Source organism: Podarcis liolepis (genome assembly GCF_965112155.1).
Source record: "Podarcis liolepis genome assembly, chromosome: 8".
In the NCBI taxonomy this organism is placed as follows: domain Eukaryota; kingdom Metazoa; phylum Chordata; class Lepidosauria; order Squamata; family Lacertidae; genus Podarcis; species Podarcis liolepis.
This window is the reverse complement of record NC_139560.1, coordinates 42,925,363-42,951,838: the sequence shown is the minus strand read 5'-3', so window position 1 is coordinate 42,951,838 and position 26,476 is coordinate 42,925,363.

The following is a 26,476-nucleotide window of genomic DNA, read 5'->3' as shown; positions in this document are numbered from 1 at the left end:
GACCACCTCAGAATCCTAGGCCAACACACCTCAGAACAACCACACCAAATCGGGAGGAAAGGTGATTAACAGGAAGGGTTGCATACCTTTTCATGGGTATGCCCAAGATTGTATAGCAATAGGTTTTAGAAGTATTGTGCAATAATACTCCTTGTCTTTTCTGAAACAGACAATGGCATTGGGCAGGATCATCAGCCTCAGGAGCGCCCCCATATGAGATATGGGATATGGGGATAGCATAAAGGTAAAAAGCTCAAGGACCCCTGGGCAGTTAAGTCCAGTCAAAAGTGACTATGGGGTTGCAGCGTTCATCTCACTTCAGGCCAAGGGAGCCATCCTTTGTCCACAGGCAGCTTTCTGGGTCATGTGGCCAGCATGACTTAAATGCTTCTGGTGCAATGGAACACTGTGACAGAAACCAGAGCGCACAGAAATACTGATTACCTTCCCACCGCAGTGGTACCTATTTATTTGCACTAGCGTGCTGTCAAGTTGCTAGGTTGGCAGGAGTTGGGACAGAGTAATGGGAGCTCACCCTGTAGCACAGATTCGAACTGCCAACCTTCTGATTGGCAAACCCAAGAGGCTCAGTGGTTTAGACCACAGCGTCACCCACTCCTGTGGAGATAGCATACTAGAATGTGGTCCAAGATGGAAGGACAGGCCTGGCTTCACTCACCTCAGGTTCTCAGATGTTTTGCCCATGCCACAATGGGAAATGTTATTGGGGCAATTCCCAAGAATGTGCCCAACAGGTGGGTTGGGTATATTTTAGAACAACAGGCATGTTGTTGAATCAGGATCATTGTTCTACGTCATGCTAACTATGCTTGCATACCATACTCAATGGTCCTGTTTAATCCATATATGGGTCTTGTTTGTCTCATTGCCTCCTCTGCTCCCTTTGCACATATTACACAATGTTAAAATCCTTGTCCAAAGTTTCAGCACAAATGTCTTTAGAATAATCACAGCATGAGTTTTTGGGATGCTTGTAGACAGATTCTGGCATTTGTCCAGTCTCTTGTGATGAATTCTCCATGACCAACAGCATAGGAACATGTCTGATTAGTGTGCTCCTTGAACTCTGTAGGAGAATGGGCATGATGTGAGGAATTCTAATCAGACATATAGCCCTGATTATTCTGCCCCGTGCAGCTATAGAACTCAGTCTTGGCAACTGCCATCAAATGGTGACTGCTGTGTGATAGTGAAGCATTACTGCTGTACTAAATAAACATCAGAGGGATAATAAATTAACAAAGCTTAATCAAGACTTTCTATATTGACTTATTTCATAAAGGACTTATAGATAATTAATATTTCAAGGCAGATGTTGTGTTTCAGATGCAAATTTAAACATAAAAGCAGCCAAAACCCCTATATTCGAGGAGGCTGCATGCCAAGAAACTACAGCAGCAAAGCTGTGTGGTGGTATCAGGTTAATTATGAACAGAAGAAGTGCTTTTTGGGGAGGGGTTGCTGTTTCACTCTTAAGAATTGCTCATTTGGAACCGATCAATACAAATTCCCTGGCTGTAGCTTCAAAATCCAAATCTATTGGCTTGCTCTTTAAATCCCTAGCAAGTTTAAACGATGAATATAACACTTTTTAAAATGGTCACATTGCACTTCTATGGGAGCATTGCCAAAGCAGCTGAGGCATCACTCTGTCGTTTGATAAGGAGTGAAAATCAAATTGAAATGTATGATTTCCTTATTTAACAGAAATGGATTTGACTAGTGCAAGGATAGGGAATGTGTGCCCTGTAGATGTTGCTGGTCTCCAACTCCTGCCAACCCCAGCCAGGTCCCCATCCCTGAAGTAGGTCCTGTAGGTGAAAGTAAAATTGGGTTTATTGAGACATCTAAAAATAACTCTTCCTATTTCTCGGTGGAACGCCCTCCCATCAGGTGCCAAGAAATATACATCTATCTGACTTTAAGATGAAGGCAGCCTTGTTTGAATTTTTTTGTGTTTTAATATTTTGTTGTAAGCCACCCAGAGTGGCTGGGGCAACCCAGTCAGATGGTTGGCATATAAATGTTGTTGTTGTTTTTACTGTGAACACAAATAGATTGGGGCATAGCTCAGTGATAGAGCATCTGCCTTGCATGCAGAAAGTCCACATTCAATCCCAATAGCATCTCCACGAACGACTAGGTAATACTGAGCTAGATAAACCAAGACTAAGACAACTTCCTATGTTCCTATGCTGCTCTTCTGAGAAAAACAACCCTAAATCCTTCCTGATTTTATAGGTCAAGTAAAGATGTACCAAATAAGAATTCACTATTCAACCTTATTTTTAAATATACTCAGTTCTGTCTGGAAATTACTGGGGCGCCTAGGACTATCCTGGTTCTCATATTCACAACTTTCCTTTCAAAAGTGTTATTAAGAGAGGAATGTGGAACTGTGGTCCTCCATATGTTATTGCACATCAGCCAGAGAAATTGTTAGGGATGATGGTGCCCTGGAAATGAATTTTAGACTTGAATGTTGATAATGGAATTGCTACTAAAATGCAACTTCAATACATTATGACTTTCTTCCACCATGTCCTGTCACACACTAAGTTAAAGTGCAGGGCAGGGATTCTGAGAGTTTGTTCTAGATTGCTTCTGACCTAGAGTGGTTGTCTTGTAACTTGGAAACATTTCCAAGGCGAAAATTTCTGGCAGAGAACCTAGCTGATTTTGTAATAGCCTTTAAAACTTTTAGAAAAAGTTACTTATTTACATACCAGTTCTTAACATGTCTCATTTGAAATAAATTTTACTTATTCCCAGGTTAAATGTTCACTTTTGCAATATTTTAGAGTATAATTCAAAGATCATTCATGCTGATTTAATCCCATTTAACTGAAGAGCACTGGTATAATACGATCCACTTCACTGGGTCTGGCCTACTATAAGTGAGCTATGAAACTCTGTTGGAATGGATGAAAGGAAAATAGTTGTTCAATGGATATTTTAAAAAGGGAGGAAAGTGTAGGCTCTGGGAGTGCTTCCGAACTGGGAGTGCTGTCTCACTGCAGTACATTTTGGATGACATAAATGATTCTCAGAATCAGTGGAGAGTTAATATACATGAGACTTCTTGGCTTTTGTATTTCACATTCTCCACTTCACCAAATTGCTTTCATTACAAGATTTGTTAGGGGGATTTCTTGTGTGTTTTGTTTATCGTCTATTTCATTTATTTAAAACACTTCCATACTGCCTTTCCTTTAAAACAAAAAAACTCAAGGTGCTTCACAGGAACAAGAGAAAATCCATTAAGATACAAGGAAGCACTAAACTCAGCAACAAGTGCAAATCAGGTCTTTGAAGGACAGGTCTTTGACCCATAAACTGATTTCTAAATATGGCCAGCAAAGGTCTCTGGGTGAATAAATCATTTTCTAGCAGGCACCAACACAAAGCACCATTGTTGCCTGCCTTATCTCATATGGGAGGTTTTTCCATAGCACGGGTAGGAAACCGTTTTTAGTTATCTGGGTGCTGGGCACCAAGCCTAGGGGGCGCTGCTGGGCATCTATGACATAGTGAATTGAGCAGAACAAAAACCAACAAAGTGGAATGATCTCGTTTAAATCCACTATTACTGCACTATTCTTACATCAATTGCATCTGCACCGTAGACTTAAAGTGCCATCAGGCTCCTTTAATAGTCACGGCTTCCCCGAAAGAACCAAAACTAAATGACAAAGGGGAATTTTGCTAATGTTTGCTGTTTACTCTGTGTCTTTTGTAATCTGATGCTCGGATTCCTGAGGAAAATTATACATATTTATATTCTGTCATGAACCCAAGTACATTTCCTCTGAAAATCTAGTGATTACCCACCAGCGAAAGTCACACAGCTCTCCTGTGAAGGTTGCTGTTATGAAAAAGGAATAATAATTAAATGTGGGGATCGTGTTCAGTGCAGAGCAATGGGGGAAACAACATTAGTGATTCCAAAAGCAATATTTTGCTGATTATAATAATGTGCTATCCTCCACAGTGCAATAAGATTTGTTAAACTGAGTATTTTCATTGGAGGATATTTTGTAGCAAAAGTGCAGAAGAATCTGTGTGTGATTCCAGTGATGGCCAGAGATAGTGTAGAAGTTTTTTAATGGCTCAATTGTACTTTATTTCAAGACCAACATAACTCATGGGCTTGATCCAGGCACTTTCTTGGGGGGAATCTCCCCAGCTCTTATTGACAAAGGAGGCTTGACTGGATCCCTTTATGATGGCTTTCTGCTAGCAAGCAAATACATCATGATGATGATGATGATGATGATGATGATGATGATGATGATGACAGGCCTTTGAACCATGAACTGGCTTGAAAATATGTGAAAACTGACTGTGGTTGTTTTGATTGTATTGTACTGATGTTTTACCTGCCTTGCTCTTTATTATTTATTTATTTATTTATTTATTTATTTATTTAATTCATTCATTGTATTATATTGTTCTTGTGCTGTTAATGTTAGCTTCTTTGCTGAAAGGCAGGACAAAAATTTGATGCACAATAATTGAGCAACCTTTTGTGCAATGTGAGGCAGTGATTCCTGTCTAGTGATATTTCTGTGACAACAGCAAGCAGTTGTTCAACATACCTTTACCAGAACTAGGCATCCTGATCCCCACCAATCGCGCTGGATTAGCTATTTATTTATTTATTTATTTAAAAACTACACCTTTTCTTTCCTTGCTTAATTTCAAGAAAGCTCATAACATGCAACATTTTTTTTTTAAAAAAAAAACACACCCACAAAACTTAGTCTGATCATGAAAAGGGCAGGCTGAGAAACAAGAACAGCAAAGTCAACAGCAATAAAATATGTATTTTATGAACCACATAAAAAGTGCCCAAGTAAAGCAATATTGACCAGATCTTCCTTAAAATGGTGTAAACACTAGCATAAGTTAGATAAATTGTGTTCTTCCCTCAGTGACAGTCCATCGAGTCCGTCCCCCCCCCTTGGGAACGAGCCTGCTCTTTTAAAAGAAATGATGCTCCACCCTATTTAGTTTGGATTCTGTTTCAGTTTGTTAACCCATCTTGTGAATCCCATTATCAACTCCACATACCGATTGAGTTCATAGTGACACATGCTTTATAAAATACATCACAGCTTCATCTACGGCGCACACATTGCAACATGGATAGCATGGACAAAATCCATGGGTTGTTGTGGTTTTTTTTTATCATTATCATTCAGCCAATAGTTGCCTTCTGTAATATTGCTTTTTTCAAACTCTCAATTAGTTCTTCAGGTTGTGGTGGATGGGAAGTTTTTAATAAGAACTTTCTTTGCTTCCCATTGGAGCACTGGGGAAAATGCCACAAGAGCATTCAAACCTTTTCCAGGCAGTAAATCTGTCATCAAAGAAAGCACGGCTGCCTACTCTTCTCATTTCCAGTGCCAGTCCTATGCTCACATACCATCTGGCAGCTTCTTCTAATTGCTATCCAGTCTTCACCGCTGGCCGGTTACTTTGCTTCTAGGTCACCTTAAGTCAACATTTTTGATGTGCCTATAAGTAGAGGTACCAAAACACTTCACTAGGAGATTGCTTCTGCTTATAGTAAACTCTAAGGTTAACATTTTAAATGTATATCTAGAAGAATGTTGCATGTTGCATTCCAAAACATTTGACCTTGAAAAGAATTATACCTCCAGCAAATCAAAGGAGGTGGACTTGAATCCAATGTTTAGAATGTGAAATATTTTCTATGGCAGAAATGTTGCTCATAATCACTGAACACCAAGTATGGTAGTGAGGATCCCATTTCAATAGATTTATATCTCTCCACCCTAAAAGCCTGGAGCAGGATCTCCATGCCCTGACTGATGGTTACTCTGTCTATAATGTAAGAAACCTGACATCTGGGTTGCGATCGTTGAGAGATGTTAATAGGAAATCTCATTCTTTGTTGAGCAGAAAATGACTCCCTGCTACTGCCTAATTTGAAGGGTAAACTGGAAGCAAAAGTTAAGTGCCTTGATGAATCCAGTCATTGCTTGTCAAAGCTTACTGCTCTGGTCTCTGGTCTCATAAGGTCAAATAATAACGAGAAGGAAGCTTGATTGAGGGATTTTAAAATATGTATGATGTGGAGAGGTGTTTTTCTCCTTCTCAATACTAAAACATCCAATGAAGCTGAATGTTGCAAGATGCAGGGCAGACAAAAAGAAGTGTTTCTTCACAGGGTAGATAATTAAATGATGGGATTTGCTGCCACAAGATGCAGTGGTGGCCACCAGCTTGTATGACTTTTAAAAGAAAATTAGACAAATTCATGAAGGATGAGATTATCATTTGCTACTATTCATCCTGGCTGCATTTTTGCTTGCTTGCAGGCTTCCCAAGAGGCATTTGATTGGCCACTGTGAGAAAAGGATGATGGACCTGATGGATATTTGATCAGATACAGCAGGTCTCTAATGTTCTGACCACCCATGTGCTCATTTTCATTTCCTGCAGCTTAATTCTGTGCATGTATCTCTCTATTCTCAGTGAAATATAGCCATTTTTCCAGGGGGTAACTATACTTTATATTCCCTTAAGTCCTGAAATAAGACTAGCACCGTGCTATTGGTGTTTAAGGAGATAAGTTGTTTGACGATATTATGGTTTCCAAGTTTATAGTAACAAAGGTCAGTCTAAATTGCCTGCCTTAGTTACGTGACTGTGGCCTCCTCTTAGCTGGTGTAAAACAGTAGCCTGATGGCAACTGTAAATACCTGGACAGAGGGATTGAGGATATTCATTTTCAAATGGTCCTTCCATGCTTTTGCAAGGTTTGTAATCACTCATGTTAGAGGCTAAGCTATGGATGGATGTAGGCTTTGTACACACAGTTACAATCACCTTATGGAGGTTAGGGACAATTCAGTGGATGAGACCCGATGTTTACTCCACACTTTCATTTTAGGCAGTTGGATGATCATGGGAGAAGAGCTATAATCTCAATTTACCCCAGGAGTAGGAAAAGTCCTGCCTATGAGGCTGGTGTAGCCCACAAGGCTACTTTTCCCAAACCACAGCCTCTTGCCTCACACCTGATACCGGACATGAGATTGAGTGTGGCTCAGGTAAATATGCGTCTGGATCAGCTGCATGACTGAATTCCCCACTCAATAACACAGATGGTCCTATAGAAAGCAGTCTTGATGAGTAGTAACTTCAAGCCTGCTGGAGACTCAAAGGTACAACCAATCCCTGCAGGAAACAGCTTTGCTACTCGGGAGGGGGGGTCAGATAACTCCACAACCTGCTACATTTACCCAATGAAAATAGGGACGTCCTAAGGAAAAGCGGGACATTCTGGGATCAAATCAGAATTTGGGATGGCTTCTGTAAATCCGGGACTGTCCCTGGAAAATGGGGACACTTGGAGGGTCTGTATTTATTGGTGGTTTATCAAAGTTACTGTAATTTTGTATGCTGTGCATAGCTTTGCAGTGTTTTTATGAAAAGTGTGATGTAAAATATTTCAATAAAGTAACAATATATAACTGTAAAGGAACTCTATGTAAGTACATGAGTGTGCATTTGGCTACACAATTCTCCTCATATATATTTTCAAGCAGAAGTAATTTTCAGAAATTCCCCTATGCTAAAAAGAATGCTTTCTGCCCTAATAGTGTTACATAGCTTAGAAGTAGAACATCTGCTTTGCATGCAGAAGGTCCCAGAATCAATCTCCAGATAATGCTGGCAATGTACCCTGTTTGAAATCCTGGAGACCCTCTACAAATCAGGGTGGATAGTTGTGAGCTGGATGCACCATTGGTCTGACTCCTATGTTCCTAGAATCTACCTTTAGAATGGAGGTGGAGAGAGGGAGGGAAGACAGTGGAGAAAAAGAAAATGGGTGTCACAAATGTAAATATAGAGGGCAGTGTAGGTGGAGTGGGGTGGGAATGAGTGCTGAATTAATGTCAGTGGGAGAAGGTTTTTTTTTTGGGGGGGGGGACAGGGGAAAACAAGAAAAGCCCCCACCCCATACCACCTTCTGCCCTGACTGGCATGAATCAGTAAGCGTCAAAAATTGGTGATTCATCTGCCCTGGTATTTCCCCACCACCACTTTAAGACTGCTGTATAATTAATTGACCATAGGTTGCTATTACACACACACACACACACACACACACACACCATGGTTCTTTGTACCCCCTTACCTGCTACATTTTTTCTTCTTTCTTTCTTTCTTTCTTTCTTTCTTTCTTTCTTTCCTAGCATTCATTTCCCCCACTGAATCCCATTTCAGGACCCTGAAGATCACTTTTGGGTAATCTGAACAGTAAGAGTGCAAAAGAAAAATCTGCTGGTGTTCCTTCCGGTGTATTGTGCTCTTTTATTATCAAACAGAACTATCTCCTAGATGATGTTATATGGCATGTCTAACTAGACACAGATGATACCAGGTGGGAATAGTTTTGCTTTCTTGTTGGGAGGGTGGATGCTTCTGCTGGAGAACAAACAATAAGTGAAGAATGTAGCATTGACTTCTGAAGCTCAGGTTGCCATGGGGATACAGTCAAGGCTACCTGAAAGTCATCCGTGTCATTCACTAGAATTATTGTGTTGCAGTCACAGTCTGGTTGAGGTCTTGGGGGTATCTCTTTCTGAGTTTTTCAATTGTTGCCATCCATCTTGTTGATGCAGGTGTCTTGTCAGTCACCAGAGAAACCTCGGTCACCATTTTCAAAGAGCCAACCGTACAAATTAAGAATTGAGGCATAATTATTAGTATATTTTGTGCCACAGTTTAATGGCAAGGTAGTATAATAATTGTTGCAGCTGCAGTTTTAGTTATTATGAGTCAAGAACTGATATACTTAAATATATTTTTAAAGGTTGTTAGAGAAATGGGAAACAGAAGCCATTTTTCATGTGTGTTTAGCTGACAGCAGTTCCTTTCTAGTTGGGTGGGAGGAATCAGCAGAGGGGTAAACCTCCAATCAGTTTAAATAGCTTTGAGGTTCTGTTTGCAAACTGAACAATAAGAGCTTCTTCTTTTCTCTCTCTGCTCAAGCAATATAGCTCTTATTTTGAAGTTTGGTATTATGTTCTGCATATAATGGCAATATCACACAGAGAGGGCATGACCTTAATAATTCCCCAAAGACTGCATGCAATCTCTACGCTTCTCTTCTTAATCCTAAAAATAAGATCTCATTGGGTAAGGTGAGATGACAAAAAAAATTGTAGGTGGGGAGAGAAAGAGAACCTATCTGCTTTGTCCACCTTTGCTTGCTCTAATTCAAAAGATTAAGGGCTTAGTTTTACAAGTTCAGCTTCTTATTTGTTGATTCTCTGGAGTGTTGCCATACAGCCCTTGAATATGGCATTGAGATTGCTTGTACTCTGTTTACACTGGCACCGCTGTATATTTTACAGTCTGCTATTGTCACTCTGACACAGATTGCGAAGAGTAATGAATATCATTATTTTGTGATGGCATAGATAATCAAAGTCCCTATTGGAATGACCTGGAGTGAACAATACCTACCTGTACCAATAACTGCTCATATCATGACAAGCAGATGAGGAGGTTCTCTTGCCTCTTAGTCTTATTAATAAGAGAGTGAGATGATGCTATCTTCTTGATGGTATGGTTGGTTTATAGCGCCACCAGCCTCTGTTGGGAATAAAAATTCATAAGAAGGACTGGCTTTTGTTCATATCTGTGCTTTACTGGGAATTATTTTGAGAGATGAAGGAGCAGAAATTGAACTGGCGTAATCCTTAAGGACTTGTGCCAGTTCGCTCTGTATTTAACAGCTACAGATAAACTTGTTCTTTTACTTCAGTACTTTCAGTGCAGTTGGAAATATTGTCTCAGAAATACTAAAATGCTCCATACAGTAAGGTATCTAAGTGCAGGGGGTGGGGTTAAAAACAAAAAAGGTGAAAAGAAAGAGGAAGTACGGGGATTTGAATGATAAGGTATAGAAGGTCCAAACTAGGTTTAAAAGTCAGCACCAGAATTGTTTGACCTTCAAGGGAGGAGGCCATTTGAAATGAATGAGTTACTCTTTCCAGTCTGAGTCACATTACACTCAAAAGCATATATATGCTCCTAGAATGTAAAAAGGTCTGAGAATAGCCCATCAAGAGGGACATACAAAAGAGCATCACCTATTGTGAGTCTAACAGTGGAATCATATGCATCTCTTCTTAGAAAAAAGCTCCATTGAATGCAATGGGTATTACCAGGTAAGCATGGAGTTGTATTTTGTATGCTTTCCTTTCATTAAGGAATTAGGGACATGCGGTTATTTAAATGGTGTGGAAATAAAAGGTTTTGGCTTTCCACCAAGCTACCTCTCTAGATATATGGTGGCCTAGCTAGATAGAAGCATGTGTATATATCTTATTTGTTCATTTATTGTAAACTAACATTCTGAATTTACCGGTGACATAGACAACATAGATGACATTTCTGCTTACTTTTCTATATGCCAATGCTTATTATAGTAAAATAATACCATATAAGACAAGCTTGATGGAACTTTAAGGGAGGCTTCAAGGTAGGTACTGTTATTTTTTAACTATTACTTTTTTTTAGCTTGGAACCTATTATCCCAAGCTGCTGAGACATTTAGCCCCATTCATATACATCTACTACAATGTGGAAGCTATTTTGTTGTGGTATACTTCAATGCTGCTTGTCATTCATGCAATACTGGTACCAGATTGGAGGGGGGGGGAGTTACATAGCTCTACCCCACCCAATTGCCAATTGATTATTGTAAACTTTTCACAAATGGATTTCATAAGGCATAGCAAATATAGGAATTTGTCTTATACCAATCAAGTCATAAGATTTGTCCATCAAGATCACGACCATCTCCTTCAGGGATTGAGCCTGGAACTTTCTGGATGCAGAATATGTACTGTAACAGCATGTTTACTTGGAAGTAGATGGATCTTGGTGGTAGTATCTTGTACATCACATCTGAGCTGGGGCCTCACTGCAGCACTGGGAGGGAATAGGCAAAACCTTATGCATTTGGAATCAAAAGAATTGACCTAATCTCTCTGGTGGAAACAAATCAAATACACTCAGCCGTGTCTTATTGATATATCTATAATATTTATATATCAACCAATAACCACCAAATAAATCTATGTGGTTTACAAGTAGTGCTATGATATGTGTGACCTTACTTTTGATAGTATTTGAGAAAAGTAGACTTACTTTATTAATTTAATTTATTTTCTTCCCTTCCTGCCAAAGGAGCCCAGGGAGGCAAACATAACAGTAATCATACATTAAAACATTCTAAAAACAAAGATGTTCTAAGACCATTTAAAATGTTATAAAACAGTTTTTTAAAAGTCTCAGCCAATGATTTCGGGGTTGTCAGGCACAGTATCTTCCAGCTATAAAATACCTGGCTAAATAAGAATGCTTTTCACTTCCTCCTGAAAGTCTATAATGCCCCATTCTCTCTAATGCCTTCAGTATAATGCCAGGAGAATTCACCAGAAGGAAAATATTCCTGCACCAGAAGGAAAATATTCCGCAATCTATTAGTATCCCAGTGTCTTTTAGGTCTTTACCAGAATAGAAGTAGCCACAAGAGAAATGTTTGTGGAATCCAAGGGTTTTATGTTTCCTTGCTATGATTTAATCTCTTCTGTGACCATTTTCATATTCCACATGAGGAAGATTAGGAGACATCATTATGAGAATGGACCATATTGTTTCCCTCTTCCATGAAGGTTTCAGATATCACTATTAGGTTACAATCCTATTCCCAATTACAAGGAAATAACCCCCACCAAACTCGTAAGTAGACATTACAAGATTGTGCTATTAGGGTATTAATCATATAATTCCACTCTATTTCTCTCTCTCTCTCCCTTTTATTCACTGTAAGGACTCTGAGTTTTTCCAAACAATTTCTTGTTGATGAACACAACATATACGTGCTGCATTCAGAGGGAGGATGCTGACCCAATGCAGTACTTTTTAAGATGCTTGTATTCTTATACAATTCTTTGTTAGTGACATGTGTCACTCCAGTTCACTCTAATATTGTGGCTGATGAAAAGAATTTATTCACATAGTGAACACCATCTAACTTCAAAGTAGCCAGAGATGGATATGATAGGCTTGTCAGTTCACTTCTTCACAAAAGAACAAATATATTCACTGTCAAAGCATCAAGTGATTTTAACTTTTACAACAAACACTGAGACAGAATATTATTATAGAATCCAAGGAGAGAATAGGTATGTATCAGGACAGGTGTTGGGTATATAGATTGGTTCAAATTCTGTAGTTTGAAACCTGTTGTCGCAACATTGCTAGAATTAACAAAATGATCTGAATCAATTGTCACTGACACTGTGGGCAAATCCAGACATTCTTGTTATTGTACATTCATGGTGATTTACATTATTGAGACAGTCAAATGCAATCTTGCTTTCAATAATGTTGGCACCTGCAAAAGTTTTGGGGCAGTCATGCTGCCTCAATCTGTGCATATCCATAATTTGCTGCTGAAATACTGCAACTTTTCATTCCACAAACTAAAGCAGAATAAAACCTGCATTAATGCATTGTTGTTGTCTCAAGAATATGTTGCAGATACACCCACAATAAAATGCTAGTCTGTAGAGGCTCTATTCAAGTTCGGGCTTCAATTCAGAAGTAGAAAAGATGTCCCATGTGGCATAAACACATTTGTTTACTCCATTGCATCATATATTCATTTTGTATAGCTCTCCCTCCATACTATGGTATGAATTCCATTTTGGTATCATTCATAATTTTACATGCATCCCAAGAGCTGTGGAGGATCCACATACACACCATTTAAATGACTTAATGTCAGAGAGACAGAGGGTGGACAGTTAAAAATTGACCCCTCCCCACACTGTACATTTGCAGTAGGTTTCTGTGGCTGTAATCCTGGATAAAGATTGCCCAGTGGTCTCATGGAAGTCATATTGAAACATGTGGGGTGAGTCAAATTCTACTCCTGATAGCCATATTTGGTGGATTAGTTTTGGAAATTTCAAACATATGGCTATTTGCATGCGTGCAGGTGTTTATGCCTGCAAGGTAAATTGGACTTTGAAAATGGAACATGGCAGGTGGTGACTGTGGTTATATAAAATCAGTAAGTAACCTGATTCTGCATTTGCTGTATCTCAGTGTGATTTATTTTACAGGGAGGGGGACATACCCCTTAAAACCATGATTGCTGATCATAAGAACAAGATTATAAGAGTGGGATATATGCAGAAGTATCACTGCTGAAGGTAGATCTTTTGGGCCGGGGGGTGGGGGTTGACAGAAAGCAAAGCTGTCTGAAAAATATTTTGGTTTCTTTATCTGTATCTAATCACTGCTGGTGCATTGTAGTGTCTATTGGGAATAACTTTTTCTCCTTGTTGGTTATTCTAGTGACAGCTGGTATTTACGATGTCACCTGAAAGACTTGAAAGTTTAATAGGTGCCTTGACATAGTAAACACAAGCTGTCACCCAATGGGGGTTTATTCATAAGAAACATTAGCTATGAGAAATGGCTGGGCTAAAATCATCCAGTGATCACAGCTACTCATCTCAATAATCCTGTTGGTTTTAACAAAATATCTTTTATTAATAATTACAATTTTGTTAGAAGAGATTCACAAGATGACTCCCTCTGAAGAGGAGAAAAGAAAAGAAAACTGTGCTATACGTCACTAAGACACAGCCATAAATTTCAGATGTCCAAATCCAGTAGCACTTCATTTTTAAAAACAAAAAAACAAAAACATTTTCTTCCATTGCAATGAATTTAATTTTAATGAAAAGTGCCAAATTGACAGCTCTAAAGATTGAAGTGTGCTGTTAACCACAGAACCAATTTATTGGCTGCAGGTAAAGTCATTCAAAAACAATCAAAATGATTTCAAGCAAGTGACTACTTAGCCTGGATTGGAGGGTTGTTAGTGCTGAAACAATATTTATTTACTCACCTCTGAAGTCAGGGAGTCTGTGCTGTTATGAAAATCAAAAGTGGCACAAGAGGATGGAGAACTGCAGAAAATGGTAACACTGTTAAGAATATGGTATACCTTCATAAAAGCCCTAGCTCCCCAAACAGAAGAACAGGGGAAAAGTGAAGCTTGTAAACGAGGGGAAATTAATAACCAATTGGCTATCAAAGTTCATGATGTGTTCTTAGAATCATAGAATCATAGAATCATAGAATTGGAATAGACCACAAGGGCCATCGAGTCCAACCCCCTGCCAAGCAGGAAACACCATCAGAGCACTCCTGACATGGTTGTCAAGCCTCTGCTTAAAGACCTCCAAAGTAGGAGACTCCACCACACTCCTTGGCAGCCAATTCCACTGTCGAACAGCTCTTACTGTCAGGAAGTTCTTCCTAATGTTTAGGTGGAATCTTCTTTCTTGTAGTTTGGATCCATTGCTCTGTGTCCGCTTCTCTGGAGCAGCAGAAAACAACCTTTCTCCCTCCTCTATATGACATCCTTTTATATATTTGAACATGGCTATCATATCACACCTTAACCTCCTCTTCTCCAGGCTAAACATGCCCAGCTCCCTTAGCCGTTCCTCATAAGGCATCGTTTCCAGGCCTTTGACCATTTTGGTTGCCCTACTCTGGACACGTTCCAGTTTGTCAGTGTCCTTCTTGAACTGTGGTGCCCAGAACTGGACACAGTACTCCAGGTGAGGTCTGACCAGAGCAGAATACAGTGGCACTATTACTTCCCTTGATCTAGATGCTATACTCCTATTGATGCAGCCCAGAATTGCATTGGCTTTTTTAGCTGCCGCGTCACACTGTTGGCTCATGTCAAGTTTGTGGTCAACCAAGACTCCTAGATCCTTTTCACATGTACTGCTCTCAAGCCAGGTGTCCCCCATCTTGTATTTGTGCCTCTCATTTTTTTTGCCCAAGTGCAATACTTTACATTTCTCCCTGTTAAAGTTCATCTTGTTTGTTTTGGCCCAGTTCTCTAATCTGTCAAGGTCGTTTTGAAGTGTGATCCTGTCCTCTGGGGTGTTAGCCACCCCTCCCAGTTTGGTGTCATCTGCAAATTTGATCAGGATGCCCTTGAGTCCATCATCCAAGTCGTTGAGTCCATCATCCAATATTGAGATTGCATAACCTGTATTCTAAGTACAGGTTAGTACTAAGTAACCTGTATTCTAAGTTACAAAACTCCCTTTACTCCCGTAGATAGAACAGAGGGCAAGAAGAAACTAGCCAAAAAGTGGAAATGTCAAGGTGTCAGATACTGGCAAAATTTTAGGAGGACATTTCAAAGAGTATTAGCTGTTTGACAGCAGAACATACTGCCTTCAGAGGTGGAGGGCTCTCCTTCACTGAAAGCATTTAAGGAGGGATGACCATCTGCCAGATACTGCAGAGCAGGTACTGCATTAAAGCACAGGATTTTACATCAAGGGGTAGCCCCAGTCAGCATGGATGATAGGAGAAAAACAATATCTGGAGGCCACCACAGAGGCTATGTCTGAACTAGATGTCCCACCCACCTGGCAAAGATAGCCCACTGTTCTGTGAAGTGGGAAGTGGGACTTGCTGGAGCGCAGAAAGAGTGGTATCAAAGATCCATGTCTGTCTGCTATGTTTGGTATTCTATAAGCCTGTTGTTAGAAAATACAAGAGACTAGTGCATGTTTGCAAACGTGTGTTAGTTTAAAAGTAGCTGGGTGTATTCTCAGCAAGTAGGCCAGAATCAGAGATCTTTATGTTTACATGACTGCAGCTAACCATGAGGACTGGCATTTATTTATTTGTTTAACAGTCACAAAGAATAAAAAACAAGTAGATACATTTAAGGGGGGGGACTGAACAACGAATGCACAGCACAACTTTATTAAGCATAATAAGCATATGTTCTAAGATGAATTTCAACCAGAGTGGGATATCAACTCTGCTATTCATATGGTCTAATTTAAAGGATGCTGATGATGCCATTAGCAATTGTTTTCCATATTTCCTTATTTTAACAGACAGTGATAAAATTTCTACTCAGTGGAATTTAGTTTTCCAGTAAACATTGTGTAATCCAAATTCTGAGCTTTTCCATTTTTCATGCTTTAATTATTAACAAAAGATGCAAGATTTCAGGGAAACCTTGCCAGACTAACTGAACTTTCAATTTCTTGATTTCAAACAAACATTCAGAACATTTCCAGTATCTTCTTGAATTTTGCATGCAGCACAATTCTAAGCATTTTCACTCAGAAGTGAGTCCCTTAATAGGGTATGCAGTACAATCATATGCATGTTTGTTTGGGACTAAGTGCACAGACATCAGTGGGATTTATTCCTAAATAATTGTTCAAAGGAATCCAGCCTAACTTTCTAATAAAAATGTCCCTTGATTTTAATGCGGGCCTAACAAAGCCCATGAGGGCAAGCTGGTATATCAGGCAGCAGTTTCATTTTGCTAGTTTTGACTTGCCCTGGGCATTACTCATACTCAAAAGATATGAGTTGTTCACCTGCTGAGCAATTGGTCATTTTTATGCCAGTGCAGCTTTCGCTTCTTTCTTTGGGATTTGTTTGCTCTGTGTGTATCGCAACACTGGCCTCGCTCTGTTCTTTAGAAATGGGGAGCTGGTGGGCTATTGAGTCTCTGTTTTTCTTTCTCTGATGCAACTCCTCCATTTCACAGAGTTGTCGAGGATCAGGTACTCCTTTATTTGATTTTAATTGTATTATGCTTTATTCCCTTTTTTTAAGGTGGCTGTTTGAATAATGAATGCAAAGGCAATGCATCATTTCAATTCTTTTCTATCAGTTGCTGAAAAGTCTTAAAGGCATTGAATGAAACTATAGAAGAAAAGAAAAAAGTATGGGATTTGCCTTTTTCAAGGTGAAATTCTCACTTTATAGTTTGAAGAATTGATTCTCTTATTGCAAGTCCAATTGTGGGTACATCTCCTGTTGTACTTTGCAGCATCAGACAGATATGCATGGTACAGTAATATGCTCTCATAATCTTTGGACCCCACTCTTTTATAATATATATATATATATATATATATATATATATATATATGCAGGTTTTGGTGTCTTCGGGTGTCTTCCCGTGTAAGAGTTGGGGTGTCTAGGCGACGTTTCGACGAGGTCTCACTCGTCATCTTCAGGCTGGTGCTTTCGGCTTCTTCGTCGAAACGTCGCCTAGACACCCCAACTCTTACACGGGAAGACACCCGAAGACACCAAAACCTGCATTCCTGTACCCGTGAAAATCTACGAAAGCATATATATATATATATATATATATATATATATATATATATATATGAATATGAATGAGGGAGACTGCATTAGGGGTTTGCAGCAGCTCCAGGGGGTGGGTTGAATAATGAGATGAATCAGAGTGATTTGGGTGTCCCTCCCCCCTGAATCTTTCCAGGAGCAGGAAGACTATAGATTTGGAGCAGTGGTTTGCAAAGGGGCATAGTTCAGAAGGCAGAAGCTTGGAAATACTGGATGGGGAACAGCAAGGGGAAGAAATACTGGAAGAGAGAGGGTTGACAGATTCACAGTCTCTGGACAGCATTCAGCCTCCATCCCCAAAGACATGGAGAGCTCATAGAGTGTTAGAACAGAAAGCACAGGGGTTACAAGTTCAAATTAGTAGGAGTGACATAAGTTAATAGGGATGGAGGGGGTGTGCCTTAATTGGGAGCATCGCCATTCTAGGTAGACATGTTCTTTTGTCTCTCACTGTGATTATTATAGAATCTAACTGGTAAGACATTCCTTTCATTTGATCTTATTTACTGCCACAGGGGAGGAAACTGATTCCCCAAAGACCGACAGGTGGACTATTTTTGTATTGGGCTTCACCTCAAACAAATGTCAAAGTGCTGTGCTCCACCCTGGACTCACTCCTGGCTATCTACATATTAGGTTGGTTGTTGCCGTTGTTGTTGTTGTTTCAAGAGCTGACAACCTTGTATTTGCTGCTGCATCCCATTTTCATTTGATACTCCTGCTCTAAGGCACATTGAAGCAGCATAGCTTACAAGCAGAAACCTAATGTCAGAAATTGGTCTTTGGTTCTCTTTCTGTGTAAAGTTGAGTTCAGCATGTCCAAATCATTAGCCCTGTGACTTTTTCAATAGATGCTCTTCTCCCTGCTCCCCCCGCCATGTCTTTTCATTTCTTATTGTTATATTTCCAGTAGAAAAGAGTAAGACATCAATGATCTTTATTGCATCTGAATATAGATGGTAAAGTTCCCAGTTGCTGACAGACTAATTCTCTAGACACTCTGTGTTGGCCTATTTTCTTGTTTTCATTTTTCTATTATCTCTGGAGTTTGCATTTTAGTCAGACTCTCAAATATTGATGTCCATTTTAATTCTCTTTTAAAACAATATCTGTCTAGCTCAATTGACACATTATTGTGACACACCTCAAACCTAGGGAAAAAGCAGTTGAGCAATCAGACAGGTAGATGGAGTAAGCAATTCCTTCCGGCAACTTTTTATCACTATTAAAATGCAATTTTTAAAGAGGAAAACAAATACCTTTCAGCATATTTATGCAGAGCTGTTTCATGCTCAGAGCACTACCTGTTAAAAATAAGGCTTTTGATAGATGGTGTTATTCAATTAAGACTCCGATGAAGACTGGTAAATGCATTCACATCTTCTCACTACAAAAAAAACCCCAATAAACCAAGTCAGGGGAGGGATGCTGGGAATTTTCCCCTCTACAGAATGGAAGGACAAAGGAGGCCAGATGAGATGTGGCCCAGCCTATTTAAAGGTACCACTGCACCATGGAATCCCTCTGTATCTTGTGAGAGATTGGAGCCCACAAGATCTCACTCTTCCTGTCCTCCACCATGCTAGCCAACATGCCCTCCCACAAATCAGCTGGTGGCTTCAAAAGGCTCACCAGGCTGTGAGTAAATACCTATAAAAAGTTAGGAAGGCTGTTCATTTTTTTTATACACTTAGCACCATTTCTGCTATGATATAAATAGCATTTTTATAATTCCTTTTCAGTTTTACAACAAAAAGTTCAATGTTCCTCTCGGTATTCCCAAATCCTTTTTGACATATCTAGTTACTAAACTCTTTTTATTCAACATATCTTTATTCTGCAACATAGTTGTTCATTTAATCATATTCCCAATAAATAATATATTCCTACTATAGCTCCCATAACTTTCTAATTTTATCTAACTTGTTTGATTCCTGCATATTCCTCTATGCCTTAGCATACATAATTGTTGAAATGGTTAGTACAGTAAATGTGGTATCTGGGTTGCGGTTGCTAACATATGCAGAATCCGTGTTCCAAAGGCATGTGGTAATCTCTGCTTAACAGAATGCAGTAAGCATATGAGAAGGTCCAGTAATAATTCTGTTTGAAAAATCCTTATTGTTGCTTCTTCTACAAGACCGCAGAACTGGTATGCATTTTTGTACCTCCACCACAGATAGTGAAATCATCATCATCACCATCAAATTCAGGCTCCTAAAATCCTGCAGCATGCTCAATCCTTTCCTAAATTCAGACAAATATTTCAGGAATAGTAGAAGCCCATCTGCAGTAAGGGGCCTGGCATTGTTGTTTATATAATCTACAGCAGGGATCAGGAAATTGTGATCCTCCAAAAATTGCTGGACTCCAATCATCTTAACCCATTAGCCATGCTGCCTGGGATTGCATGGAGTTGGAGTCAAGCAACATTTAGAGGCCACAAGCCCCACAACCTTGATTTAGTGATCTCTATCTTACATACACCCATGTTTACTCATGTGCTCTGTGGCCCACTGATTATTATTTTTTTGTCAGGGTAATATTGACGGTAATCCATTTTTGGAATAATACGAATTAAGAATATTATAAGTTGCATAGCCAAAGTCATTGCAAAAAAAAAATGATGCATGAAACAAGATAAAATCCATTGCACAGTTAAAATGATTATTAGAACCAGGCAGTCAAAATACTGAATTTAGCTCATGTTATTGGCTTCCAGTATTACCTTGACAAAACATACAAAAGAAATTTAAACAGGAATGGTTAAGAACATTCCCTTTCCCCACAAGTCCATCTATTTTTCTATTCTGCTGGATTTGTTAAGGTCACAGCTTTCAAGAAAAAGGTGTTTTAGTGGGTGAAACAAGAAGACTAATAAAATGTATAAATAGCACAGCTGGAGCATCTCATCTATACGCAACATACATGAATATTTATTCCATATACAGTAAAACCATATATTATGTTGAAGCCCACAACCCTTGTTACAGAGGTTTTTGCTATTTTACTTTATGATGTGCATCTGCAATATGCACACATAACACATGCTTGTACATTGTTTGACTCTTTCAACACTATGGATAAGCTACAGCTGGCAGACAAGGAAGCAGAAAGGGAAAAGTTTGTAAAAATTGTGCAGCTGATTATAAACCCTACAGATAGTTCCAAAAATTTATTTTGCATATTTAAATATATGTACAGTGTGTGTGTGTGTGTGTGTGTGTGTGTGTGTGTAAATTCTAGAAAGCAAAACAAGGCAACAGGAGAAAAATAGCTCATTTACTAAACAGATTACATCTTTTGCACTGCATATACTGGGAGATTACTTCCCAAATGCCTTGCTGTGATATAAACTGGCCACCATGGCACCACTTCTTAACTACTGCTTCTCTTCTAAGACTACAGGAACAGTCCGATCGAATCACAAACTGTTTGCCATGTTATGCAGTTCAATGCATGTCATTATTTCTTCTTCTTTTTTTTAAATGATATTTATTAAGGTTTCAAAGAAAAGAGTTACATGAATTAAAAAAAGAAGAAAAAGAAAGACAAAAGTAAAAATAAAAGAAAAAATACAAAATACAAAAAAGATAAAAAACACTTTAAAAAATACATCAGTCTTTCCATACCTTACATTCATTTCCTTGTTTCCCTGACCTCCTTACACCTCCCTTTTTTGTATTCCAATTCAGTTAGTTAATTCAGCAATTTCTTTCCCTCTTTGTTTTTATCTTAGTCCTTTAACATAATATATTATAACTTTGGATTCTCACCTGTTAACAATCCATTTTTACATACACCTTTATAACATTGCTGCTTAAACCACTTAACTTCATTCTGACATCATTCTAACATTCATTAATTTTGCAATATTTCTGTAAATAGTCTTTAAATTTCTTCCAATCTTCTTCCACCGACTCTTCTCCCTGGTCTCGGATTCTGCCAGTCATTTCCGCCAATTCCATGTAGTCCATCACCTTCATCTGCCATTCTTCCAGAGTGGGTAGATCTTGTGTCTTCCAATACTTTGCAATAAGTATTCTTGCTGCTGTTGTGGCATACATAAAAAAAGTTCTGTCCTTCTTTGGCACCATTTGGCCGACCATGCCCAAGAGAAAGGCCTCTGGTTTCTTCAGAAAGGTATATTTAAATACCCTTTTCATTTCATTATAAATCATCTCCCAGAAAGCCTTAATCCTTGGGCACGTCCACCAAAGGTGAAAGAATGTACCTTCAGTTTCTTTACATTTCCAACCTTTAATATCGGGCAAATGATAGATTTTTGCAAGCTTGACTGGTGTCATGTACCACCTGTATATCATTTTCATAATATTCTCTCTTAAGGCATTACATGCCGTGAATTTCATACCTGTGGTCCATAACTGTTCCCAGTCAGCCATCATTATGTTATGTCCAACATCTTGTGCCCATTTAATCATAGCAGATTTCACCGTTTCATCCTGTGTATTCCATTTCAACAGCAAGTTATACATCTTTGACAAAATCTTAGTTTTGGATTCTAGCAGTTCTGTTTCTAATTTTGATTTTTCAACCTGGAAGCCAATTTTCTTGTCCAAATTGTATGCCTCCATTATCTGATAATAATGAAGCCAGTCTCGCACTTTGTTTTTTAATTTCTCAAAACTCTGCGATTTCAGTCTATCTCCCTCTTGTTCCAAAATTTCCCAATATTTCGGTCATTTGACCTCCATATTGAGCTTTTTCTGAGCTTTCGCTTCCATCGGTGACAGCCACCTTGGGGTTTTGTTTTCCAGTAGGTCCTTATATCTTATCCAAACATTAAACAATGCTTTCTTGACAATATGGTTTTTAAATGCTTTATGTGCTTTGACCTTATCATACCACAAGTATGCATGCCATCCAAATACATTATTAAAACCCTCTAAATCCAAAATGTCTGTGTTTTCAAGAAGCAGCCATTCTTTCAACCAGCAAAAAGCTGCTGATTCATAATAAAGTTTAAGGTCTGGCAGGGCATGTCATTTTTTCTTCAGTAGGCATCAGGGTAGCAATATTTCATCGTATAGGACACCGTATAGGACACTGTATAGGTAACTTGAGTATCCAACTTTCAGCTAAATGTGTGGGTCACACTTGACAAGAAAATGTATGCCACCATCTTTTATATCCTTTTTTTCTTCAGTTACATACACCTTTTCGATTCTGATCACCTTTTCTGGTTCATTGTAAATTTGTATGTTTTATTGGTTTCTCTGTCCTTATAATGCTATAAAGAACAGAAAACAAACAGCATCTCTGAGTTTCCTAAGCCTTACATTGCACATGTCTGTAATTGATGTCCATCTTTGGTCCTCTATTTTGAAAGCTTCTTAGAGTGTCCTACTTAGAGTGACATGCCTTAAACTAAAGAGTTGTACATAAACAACAGCATCAACCAACATATCTATTGGCATCATCGCAATCCCTGTGGTGTCGTTTCCATTGTGAACTGCCATGTGATCTTTGAGTGAAGGGTGGTGTACAAATTTAACTAACTAATTAATAAATTAATACTAGGTCATTTTTATTTCCATTAAAAGGGAGGTACTGACTTTGTTTCCAATACTCTATTGATAGCCGTGGCAGGCAATGTATGAGGGGATGTAGCAAATGCAGGGGGAGATGCAGGTTAGCAGAGTGGCAAAACAACATTCTGTACTGACAACAGTGTGGCATAAGGGAGAGAGACATGCTGCAGCCATGACCACAACACATGCTCAGTGACTCCTTACATTCTGGCCAGATTCCACTTCTTGGAAGAGGTGGATAGATTGCCACCCATTTCTCCTGGTAAGTGGAATGCAGCCAGGAATCACCAAGCATGTACTGCAGCCATGGCTATGGCATGCCTCTGTCTTCTCTTTCCCATGATGCACTGCTGTCAGCACCTGAACCAGCAGGAACATAAAGGAGGAGACAAGCCCTAATGACTTGCTACAGCCCATCTACCTCTTCTAATAAGCTTCTTAGGTGATGTGGGTGGCTGTAGAAAAGCCCACCTGCTTGGGCATTCCAGGAAGAGGAAGGCAACAAAGTCACAATAGTGGAATTTGATATGAACCTGAAGGCTTCTTTCTATCTGTGGTGGTGGTGACAGTGGGTAAATTGAGAGAAAGAATCCTATATGGGACATAAATGGGGGAAATACCTTCTCCCCTTCATGTTCCCTCCACCAATGCCACCAAGAGGGTGGCAGGATGAACAGAACTTGCAGAAAAGCAGGACAGCAAGGCAGACTTTTGTCCCCTACAGCAAAATTTGTAGATCCGACACTGAGCAAATGGCACCCTCTCTGACAGACTTATTTTCACACCAGAGGCACGTAATCCAACAGACACTTCTCCCTGGTAGTAAATATGCAACAATAATAAATAAATAACAATATGTTCCCCTTTTACGACACTCAAAAACCTCTGTCTGGGGTAACTGCTTCAGTTCTGCCTAATGGTTGAGCCATCCCTGGTTGTAGCATAGCTAGACCAAGATCACCAGCAATACCCTTTATTTTTGACCCAATTCATGCATCACTGAGGTGATAACATCAGACCCCATAGTAAAGTTCCCAACTCCTCATAACAAAGCAATGTATCCTTGCTGTGAAATCTTGGTAGGGGGGAAATATATCCAGATTTCACTTGTAATTTGTATTGAAGAATATATATATATGTACAGTGGTACCTCGGGTTAAGTACTTAATTTGTTCTGGAGGCCTGTTCTTAACCTGAAAGTGATCTTAACCTGAAGCACCACTTTAGCTAATGGGGCCTCCTGCTGCCGCTGCGTTGCCACTGCACGATTTCTGTTCTCATCCTGAAGCAAAGTTCTTAACCTGTGGTAATATTTCTGGGTTAACGGAGTCTGTAACCTGAAGCGTATGTAACCTGAGGTACCACTGTGTGTGTGTGTATATATACATATAGTGTGTGTGTGTGTGTGTGTGTGTGTGTGTGTGTTCCCATTAATTTTTCTGCTTTGGCATTGCAGAGTTCTGTATTTACAGATTGCCTGCAATCATTGGGCTGTGAAAGAACATTTCAACTTCTAATCCCTTTGCGAAGGATCCACACACCAGGGGAGGGGGGACTACAAAGCTTTGAGTTGCCTCGCCATGCCAAGCGTGATGTTCCGCTGCATTGTCAAAGTGTCACATGCATGTGAGTGTTCAAACAATACATTAGAAAAGCAACAACAGCCAGCAGCTGCCAGAACAAACTTTTCATTCAGCGACTCTTTGCAGAGGAAAAACCTCTTAGTCAGCTCATTGGAAATGACACAGTTCATCGAGGCCTGACAATAATCACACTCTATGAAGCCCAAAATCGAAATGTTTCCTTCTTTTTGTAAAGAAAAAAAATCCACATCCTTCCCCTCCGGCTAGTAAAGACAGCTTCTGAAAACTAGATCTACTGAGAAGAAGCCTTTGTTCACGATTGAAGCAGACATCAAACACGCGTGTCAGGATCAAAAATGCTATTTTGCAGTCCCATTACAGTGAAGAAAGAGGAAGGGGGGGCAGGCCTGCTCTTATCCCAGAGGATGGTGGCTTTTTCCCTGTCTCAGCACTCCCTGAGAATCACTTCTAGGCCAATTAAGCACATCTAATGTCAGTAGGAAATGGGCAATTAAAGTGCTGCCTTTTCTGAGGAATGCAAGGCACCAAGTAAGTGGGCAGAGTAAACAAGATTTCCAACAGATGTCCTCAATCTACCTGCTTGCCTCTCTGTCTCCTTTCCCTCCCATCCTTCTTTGTCAGTGCAAGCATGTGAAAAGCACAATTTAGAAAAGATAACAAGGGAAAATGAGCAGCCACTTCCCTGCCATTTTGACAGAAGAGCTTTTCTTTCTTAAATGCTTAAAATGTAGACTTCTCAGGAAGAGACATTTTCCTAAACATCCCCCCCCTCAAGTGATACATGGTTGAAAGTGAAAACACACTTTATACAAATGGCTTTCCTGTGAATAGTAAATGCTGAAAGGTAGAGAAAAATAAAGCAAAACTGCCTCTTATCCAAATGTAGTTCACCTCAGCAGGGGAATATTCAGCTTCTGGCCATGTTGGCTGGCCAGGAATTGGACCTAATCAGGGAAAGTGACAAAATTGTTTCCACTTGCAATGGCCGGGGAGAATAGTAGGGACAGGTACATCAGTCTATTTCTGTTTAATGCCACGTTCATATATGTCACTTGTAAGTTGGTTCTGGGACGCAGGTAGCGCTGTGGGTTAAACCACAGAGCCCAGGACTTGCTGATCAGAAGGTCGGCAGTTCAAATCCCTATGACGAGGTGAGCTCCCATTGCTTAGTCCCTGCTCCTGCCAACCCAGCAGTTCGAAAGCACAAAGTGCAAGTAGATAAACAGGTACCGCTCTAGCGGGAAGGTAAATGGCATTTCCGTGTGCTGCTCTGGTTCACCTGAAGCAGCTTAGTCATGCTGGCCACATGACCGGAAGCTGTACGCCGGCTCCCTCGGCCAATAAAGCGAGATGAGCGCCGCGACCCCAGAGTCGGTCATGACCGGACCTAATGGTCAGGAGTCCCTTTACCTTTAAGTTGGTTCTACTCCATGTCTGCAATAATTTTCAAGGTGATTTTTTTAAAATTAAAACAACCCTGCACAAAACATATTAAAAAAATATTTTTAAATACACATTGAAATACATTTTCTCTTAGAATACAAATGACTAGATATAGTCATTTCTAAGTGTATTTTAAAATGCACATTGATGTGAATTTTGAGCCAAGAATTGTGTCACTACATTTGTTAAGCATAAACTCCAATGGGTGGCTATGTTCCAAGCTGCACATTAGTCATGGAGGGTGGAGGGCCAGCCAGTCCTTATCCAATTTTGCAAAGATCAACTTCCTCAAGCATCTAGCGAGAATCAGTAACATGGATGTGGGTTCTACTCATTTCATCCCAGGTGGTTTTGAGTGTTGAGGGTGCTGAGAGATACAATTCCCAGAGTTCCCTGGGAAGGAGGGCTGATTTTTATAGGGGTTTCATAACAACTCTCAGCACCCTTAATAAAGGTTCCAATGAATTCAAAGGATAACTACCTTCTGACCCACAGATTAAGCCAGGAGGTGCAAATCAGGCCAAGATCAAATTTCTCAAGCATCCCAATCACAGCCCAACCCTTGAG